Genomic DNA, 8,665 nt, shown 5'->3' on the forward strand with positions numbered 1-8,665 from the left:
TCTCATTATGAAGAAAAATAAGAAGCCAATACTAGATATTGTGAGCAAACTGAAATTGTGAATAATACCATTGTGAATAGATAAAGAATCCCAACTCATGAGAGTGTCTGAGGCACCATCTAACCAAGGAGAGGAATCACAGAGACAGTGCTAGATACAACTCTTGAAAATGTGCTATTTGCTATCAGTTTTCATGAGAAATTCTCTATCTCAAGACCATGACCAAATCCTAAAAAAAGTGACTAGGCTGATCAGATTTTTTTCATTAGTTTTGGAAGAAGCATCTAAAACAAGCAGCCATCTAGAAAAGCAGAGATTACTTTGAGCATGTCAATTTAGCTGTTATTCCTAGGTTGCAGACTGAAGGAAAGGTGGGTGTGTGCCAGGAATTAAAATCATCCTGCCAGTATGCTGGTCTGTTCTTCTTGCCAGTTAGGAAGACAGCAAGAGAGAAATAGGGAAGATCATGAAGTTATTTCTGTCACGCAGAACCATCGCACCTGAGTGCCTAAGGGGGAAGCATTCTTGCCCTAGGCTTACCGTAAGGACAACACACCACCACAGCATCCCTCATCCCAGCTAAAACCTGAATCACCCTTGGTTTTATCAGAAGAGGTGTTCAGCCTCTCACCTAGGCTCCATAGATGACTAAGATCTGGGCCTTACTGAAGGAACAGAACTACCTATGAGACATACAAGTGAATACAAATCAGTGGGTCTTTTACTCATAACCTTCTTTCCTCTCAGGCTGCCATTCCCACATCTTTTTGTAGGGGTGATGCTCAAGAGCCTAGCCTGGCTCTTCATCCAGCAGGGACCCTAGAGGAAAACAGCCCATTTGCCACTGTTCACTGTGATGACTAGATAGGTCTTTCAGGCAGTCTCAGAGCCAGAGAGAACCTTGCTACCAACCAAAGCCACTTCACCATTGTGGGTGTTAGAGTTCTCCTTGGTCATTTGTCGTCACTTAGCCTGATTCACCTGCTGGGACACTGGAGGAGACTTTCCATAACAGAGTCCCAGCAACCTGCTCATCACTCATCATGGTCATACAGAGCATGAGGGGTTCTTGGAAAGGAGTTGGGTTGCACAGCCATAGTGAATTGCACCATGGCCTCAACATTTGATCTTCTGGGACTGTACTGTCTTCTTCCATCTAGAGAAATGGCTCTCCTTGGCAAATCTAAGGAAAGAATATGTGGATGTATATGCATGTGTGAGCAAATAGCTTTAGGCTTACTGCTAATTGCAGTGTTAAAGGACAGCAGGTCTCTTCATGATCTTTTTCCAGTACAGTATGAAATGTGAGCCTGCCTGGAAAAAAGAACAACGGCTTCTACGAGCAGCAAGCACTTGGAGATAACTGACAAAAATGTAAACACTGTGCTAATTCCAAGTTTGTTCAGATGTTTTGATTGAACAAGCTATACTTCCAGATACTTTTCCATACTTTAGTAGGTAAACTGTGCTTCAGCAGTTAGACAGACAATTTCATTAAGACAATGTTCAAAACAAGAAGTCCTCTGGGGCATTCATCTCATGAGGAGGCATATTGATGTTACAGGGATTTGAAAATTATTGAATTCTCTAAAGCAATAAGAGTGACTAATTTCCCTTTCAATGAATCCACATATGCTCAGCTTTCATGTTTTGAAAGGCAGCCAAAGCGACATTCTTTCAGGCTTTAAGTTGATATAAATAAAGTATAACAGAGAGCCCCGATAGCAAAGTTTATCAATGACACATGCCTTAGTTAGAATTTACACATGGACACGGCTGGGTTTTCCACTTTGTCTTCAGCTGGCTCTTAAAGAATGTTATCAGTTGCCATAAGTTGGCAGTTTCCAGCCACAATCTGTCTGAGAGGCCGACACAAGATTTCCAATGCACAAACAACCTAGAATGACATTTGGAAAGCAGCAGGCTGAGGTGAAACACAGGTCTACAGACTGCAAGGTGCTTTACAAACCTCGATTTGGGCATGGGGACCTTATGTTTTCTTACAATATTAAAAAAACCAAAACCTGATAAATTAGAAAGAGACATGTTAGTGAAGTGAGCCAGATGTGACACACACAGTTTGCTAATTCCCCTTTTGGCCCTCCCTATGGGGTTTTCTAGCATATCTTAATGAAGCTGTTAGTTGTAAACCTTATCTATTTTACCATATTTAAATGAATTCTACTAGAGTTTTTAAATTCTGTTTTTCCATTCTTTCTTTTCTTTTTTCTTTGCTGGAGAAAACCAACACATAAGAGCAGCAGATAGCAATGATTCAGGACATAAGCTAGAGGACCCCTCTCTCCTAAGCTGTGTCCTGTGCCAAAGCACAGGAGAGAAGCAGCAGTTGACAGAGCAACAGCTTCTGATCTGAAGACTTTGCTCAGATAGCTTTCCTTGGCTTGAGGAGATTTTTGGATTAATTCCTGCTACACATCTTCAGCAGGGCTTTTCCAGACTGTATTTCTGTAGCTTGAACTAGAAGAGTTGATTCCTTCTTTTCCTCTTGCCTATGCATGTGACAGTGAGAGGTTATTTTGACTGGATGAAACGTTGGTTAGGGATCATTTCCTCATTAACCAAGGCCCCCACACAGAGTTACTGGGCGGCCAAAGGATAAATATTTGCAGCATGCTGGACATCTTCCATTTCAGGGCAAAGCAGGCTGAATGTTTGGGCTAAGAAGGGCTCTCACTGCCTTTTGCTTCTCTTTTATTCCTCCACTGAGACCAAGATCATCCCTGAGGTCTTCATGGCTCTGACACTGCCTCCTTCATACATCTTATTAACTCCTAGTCTCTTCAGCAATGGGATTTATGGGATTCCCACCTTCCAATCTTCTTCCATCACACACCAAGCCTGGAGTGCTGAGCAGCTTTGTTTTCTCACTTTGAATTCATCCTCAAATAAAAGCTCATTTGCAAAAGCATACAATTGGCATTAGTTGTCTACCTTTGACACTAACTTTTGTACTTTATTATGTGTATATTTGAACTAGATGTCAAGTTCTTTGGGCCAGAGCTGTATTTTATCTGAACATTGACAAGAAAGGTCAAAAAAAAGGATGACAAGGAGAAAGGAATGAGCGTCATTTGTGCAATCGACAGGAACTGAGTCAGCAAAAAATGGTATCATTTTTCAGCAGCATAATCACAAAACAACAGCATACTTTAGAATTCATATCAATGGCAAATGTGAATGTAAAGAAGTAACCTCAGGCACTTGTGGTGTAAAGACATAGGTATGTGGCCCAGAAAATGCCTTCCTGTGTTCTTTAATAACTAAGCCTGATGTTGTAAAGAACTTCAGAATAAAATTAAAGGGGTTCCATATCAGACAGTGCTCAAAATGAGAGGTATGTTGCAATGAAATTCTAGCTTAAAAATGTCCAACTAATCCAAGTTCTTTGCTGAACCCACAGTAGTGTTATTAGGTTATAATCCAAAATATATTACTGATTGGGAGAAGGAGCTGTTGACAGCATGATTATTGCAAATAGTAGCCAGCTGTGTGACACCTTGCTTTTGAAAAAAGCCAGATTTCTGTAGTATTAGTGAGAGAGATATGAATTTTAGTAAATTCTTTTGGCAACAAAAATGAGGCATGTTCTCTGCACTGGGATAAAATAAACAATATATGGTAACCACTTTTGCAACTTTATATGCAAGACACCCATATTTTGATGATAATTTAGCCAAATACCAAAGAGACACTTGAAAGCCAAAATAATCCTACATGGAAATGTTTCAGGGACTTTTATTTCTGTGGAATATTAATATTTACATACAAAAATACATTGCTAATTTAGCCAAATACAAAAGAGATACTTAAAAGTAAAAAGTAATCCTACATGAAACTGTTTCAGGGACTTTTATTTCTGTGGAATATTAATATTTACATATAAAAAGTGTACGCATTGGTAATTATAACAGTAAAACATATAAAAATAGTGCAAAGTTTTAGACATAGGCCAAAAAAATAGTCCTTTTCCCCATCTCACCACATAAAACCAATGACAAAAAAGAAAGTCATTTATCTCCTGGGTTTGGGGCTATTGTGAGTATCTCCATCCAGCTGCAGTATGCTGTTTGACCATCACTTCTTGTTATAATAGTGCAGTTTGTTTGGCTCAATATAGAGGGAGACAACAGATTCTAGTTTGTTCAGAATCAGCCCATAAGTGTCCTTAGCATGCTGCAAGAGCATACTCCATGCTCTCAGCTTCCACTGACTCTCATTTTTATTCTACTCTAAGGTTAAAACCCTGGTCTTGATCATTAAAGTCACTAGTGGTTGAGACTCATTGCCGTTTGTCACCATATTTCCATCGAAATGCAGAGCGGCAGTATTCTTGAGCAACTGTGCTAGTAAGTCCCACGTCTCAGATGAAAGATGAGGAGTAGAAAAATCAGTCTTTCTCAGATTCACACATGAAACAGTCTTCTAGGTGAAGCCAGGCAAAAGAACTTTTTCTAGGTACCCTTACCAATTTACCTGGAAAAAGTCATCAAAATCTATTCATTAAACATTTCTGCTGTAAGTGACATTTCAGAATGCGATTATATGGTGTGTATTCCCCAGAAATTTATTCAGGAAATCAAGAAACACAGTAAGTCTTAAATGCAGCAGAACACCATCATGAGATTTAGCAAACATGACATAAAACACACAGAAACAAACATAAAAGCTGTATGTATGCTCTGGTGAAAAGTATAACATATTAATAAAAGGTAGAAAGATTCTCTGTTATTTAAGCTTTTCTGAAGGGCTATTGTTTCTGTTAATCTAATTTCTCCTTCATCAGTTCATACATTATTAATTGTATCTCACAGTCAGTAACAAACTAAAGTGGCTGGCGGGATGTCACCTAAGAATTAAGTGTCAACAGTAGTACAGCTTGTATTCGTAATTGTTAAAAAGATGAAAGTATCTTGTGCAGCTTCCCATGACTGGTTTGGAAATAACAGGTAACCTACTTAAACTAGATAATAAGACAATTTATCCACTTTTCATGCCAGTCTTTCTACACTGAAAACTGTACAACCTTGTCCAGGGAGGAAGAAGGTTGAAAAGAAGAGCTCTTGAGCACAAGGGAGGGCAAAAAAGGAGGGAGAACAAAGAACCAGGCACTAGTGCCCTTGGAGATAGGAGTCTCCAAGTACACCTTTCTGTAGGAATGGTAGCAGAAGTTAAATTGGAAATTCAATTTGATCTTGAAACAAAATTTTATTCTGAAAGATATTCTGAAAGATTCTGGTTTAGGTGAAGTTTTTTTGTAATTCAGGCTACACAACCTCTTGACATAAAGTAACATGATCTCTGTTCTATCAACTGACCTCTGATCTCAGATCTTCTGAGATACTGTTGTTGTCAACTGCTTTCATAGCTCTGAGCTTTCAGCTGGTGATAGCATCTAAATCTGGGCTGAAAATAATATTCATTTTATTATTAATGAGTAATAGTAACTCACTTCTTACCTGCTTAGCTTCCCAACTAGCACATACTAGAAGACATAGCCTAATTGATGGTGTTCCTTTCTAACATACGGCTAGCTAATTTAGAACATTGATTCCTCTTCACATCCAGAAGAGTTGTGACATTTTATTACTGCCTAACAGATAAGCAGCACTAGTCCTCTGAGTTTCTGATGCCTAAAAGAGAGAGCAGAGAGGTTTTTGTCTGTCAGTCCAGTGCATAGTTTGGCATCTCTGTGGCTTTAAGCAACATTATCAGATTTTGCACTGTGGCAACACCAAGTGGCAAAGCAGAAGTGACATGCTGTTGACATTGTTGCAGGAATAGTGACCTTTGACAGGGATGCACAGCAAATGCTAGGGTGTTAACATATTCAGTCACTGCAGCCAGCTTGCCACTCATTTGTCGATATCCCAACACAAGCACTAATAGCTCAGCATTGAAACCCCACTGCGTGAGATCTATAAAAACAGTAATAAATGCTGTTTTAAACAGAGCAAAAAGTCAGTATCAAGCAAGAGGTAACTATAAAATGCTATTAAATCACTGTGGTAACATTGTTCTTCCCCTTATCTGTTCCTATCCCAAGAAATAGAAAGTCCTTATTTATGCTGAACTCACAATTATACTGTGCTGCTCTTCAGCATGCTATCAGTCCTTCTCTCTGTTCATGTGCAAGGTCAGTCTTGGCTGAAGGAATATTTATATTCTTAAAAAAAAAAAAAAAAGGCTCCATTTGATTTTGCTGTATCTCCTTAGAACACTTGAAACTTATTTTCTGTTATATTTGTAAAATGTTTATTTTTTTTTACTTATTCAGAGAGCTCTTCCCTGTTTTTTTACAGTGAGATATGTGGGCTAGAATAATCTCAAATTATTTATTTAGAATGGCTCTTTATTCAGATGATGATATAGTTTATCACAATAAGATGAGAAAGAGTGAAAAGTTTTCCAAGCCTGAATGAATAATATGCAGCATGTCTCATAGTACATGCAGGTGATTGAAAACGATAAATCACGCGGAGCCTATTTTGACCGTTATGAGCTCCTTTCCCCGTGATTTGAAATTAATTGGCACGGCTCTGACATACCGCGCATTTTTTAGGCAGTGGCAAACAATAGCTTCAATTCTAGATGAAGTGACAAACCGTAGGCTGGCGGCCTGCCCCCAGCTCCCAATGAGCCGAGCAGCACCGGAGCCAGTCGCACACGTTGTCCCTCACCCTGCACCGTCATTTTCTGGGCAAACACTTCCCTCTCCTGGTGTAACAACTAACTACAGTCACGCCACACAGAAAAAGCACTCCCAGCTATCCTTTCGTGCGTTATTTTAGATGTTTGGTTTTAATAATAACAATACATGTAATTGTAATATTATTTGTTTCTTCCAATATGAACAGGATATTGGATGTTTGAGCTTTTCCCCACCTATGAATAAGAAATTGGCAAGAGCTTTTTGGCCAGATAGTAAACAACAAGTTGGGGAATTATGTCCTCTCAGTTCAATGAATTAAAATGCAGGCTGAAGCCATAGCAGCCCTTTACCTTATGTGAGCAAACAAATAAAAAAAAATACAACCCCCACCCCTTCCCCCCCCCCCACAATAAAAGAGGAAAATTTAGCAATGGCAGATATATTCTAGTGCTGCTAATAATTCTTTTTAGATCTTGCAAGCAACTTTGCTGATTGAACTGTTTCTTGCTGTCTCCTACACCTAGTCCCCAAAACATACATTTAACCCCACAGTGCCTTGGCCCAGGTGGCTCTGCTGTTGGAAAGGATCCTGGGAGCAATCCAGGCTGAAAGAGCTGAGTTTGCATAGGCAGTGGGCAGGCGTGGGTGAGCTAACCTGCTGACCCAGCCAGCTCAACCCAAAGCATATGTGCGATCCTCTCTGCCAGCAAAGACTGTAAGGGCTCATTCCAGCCAGCCAGTGCATGGTAGAGAAAAGCTGGACCCTCCAGCCCGCAAAGCTGGATGCAGGAAAGGACTTCTGCTCTTAGCCTGGCAACAGAAATCAAAGCACATGCTGGAATACTACATGCCATAACTTGGGGACACCTCAGCTCAGCGTCTTGCCTTCAGGGATTCAGAGACAACAGCAGAAGACAACTGCTGCAATACTCATGTGAAAAGCCTGAGACAGGCAGGAAGGCTGCCTGCACTTGTCAAGCTTCAGGCACCACAACTGACTGAAAGCCTGAGGTAATGGTACTGGAAAAGAGCAAGATCCACGATATGAAGGGCTTCAGTGCTGAATTCTTCACGTTCTCCTTGTGATTTAAAAGATAAATGACTACTGAAAAAAAAAAGGAGAGTTAAGAGCAGAAAAAAACCCGCAGTGGTTAGGTATCTGTGCTGCAGATGAATTCAGCAACTTAAAAGAGTATGAAAATGGCCACTATTTCTCTTTCCTGAGACAAAAAAAAAGACTACTTGTCCATACCTGGGTGAAGAAGTATATTGGTTCTGGTACTCTTGCCTCTGCACTGCTGAGGTTGTCGAGATCAACAGGAGGAACAAAGTTCTCCTCTAGACTTCCCAGGAGACCATCATAGCTATGTGACAAAGACAGATGACCACTATGCTTACCATGAGACTGAGCTAAGCACAAGCTATGCAATGAGCTTATTCAAATCAGGGCAGGCTCAGCCTCTCCTGACAGCAAAGGTAGGAAGTGATACATGTAAACGAAGATCTCTTCCATGCTATTCAGCAAAACAATTTCCTGTGTGTATTTCCTACATATTTTGTGCAGTGTCAACCCTGTGTTGTCTTTATACACTGTTATCATCTAAAAACACATGCTTGAGAGATGAGTCTAAGCCTCACTCTCTCCATGAAGTACAAGGGACAAGCTGGGTATGTGCATCTATCGGACACAGAGATGAATCCCACTGGTGCTTTCTACTAATGCAACTCAGGTCTCTAGTGCTGATTTAGTTGCCAAAGGGCATCCTGTCTGGCTTCCAGTGGCTGTTTCAGAAGGAGGCAGATCTCATGGCTCCCACTCTCATCTGTTGTCTCTGCACAGATGCCTCCAATACCCTGAGATGTTTAACATGTGACTGGGCACCTATATTGCTCCCTATATTTCTAACTGTAAAGCTGAACAAACTGGGGTTTTAAAAGCTATTTTCACTATGAAAATGGGAAGGGAAGGGAAGGGAAGGGAAGGGAAGGGAAGGG

The sequence above is a fragment of the Colius striatus genome, chromosome 4, assembly GCF_028858725.1.
Source record: "Colius striatus isolate bColStr4 chromosome 4, bColStr4.1.hap1, whole genome shotgun sequence".
In the NCBI taxonomy this organism is placed as follows: Eukaryota; Metazoa; Chordata; class Aves; order Coliiformes; family Coliidae; genus Colius; species Colius striatus.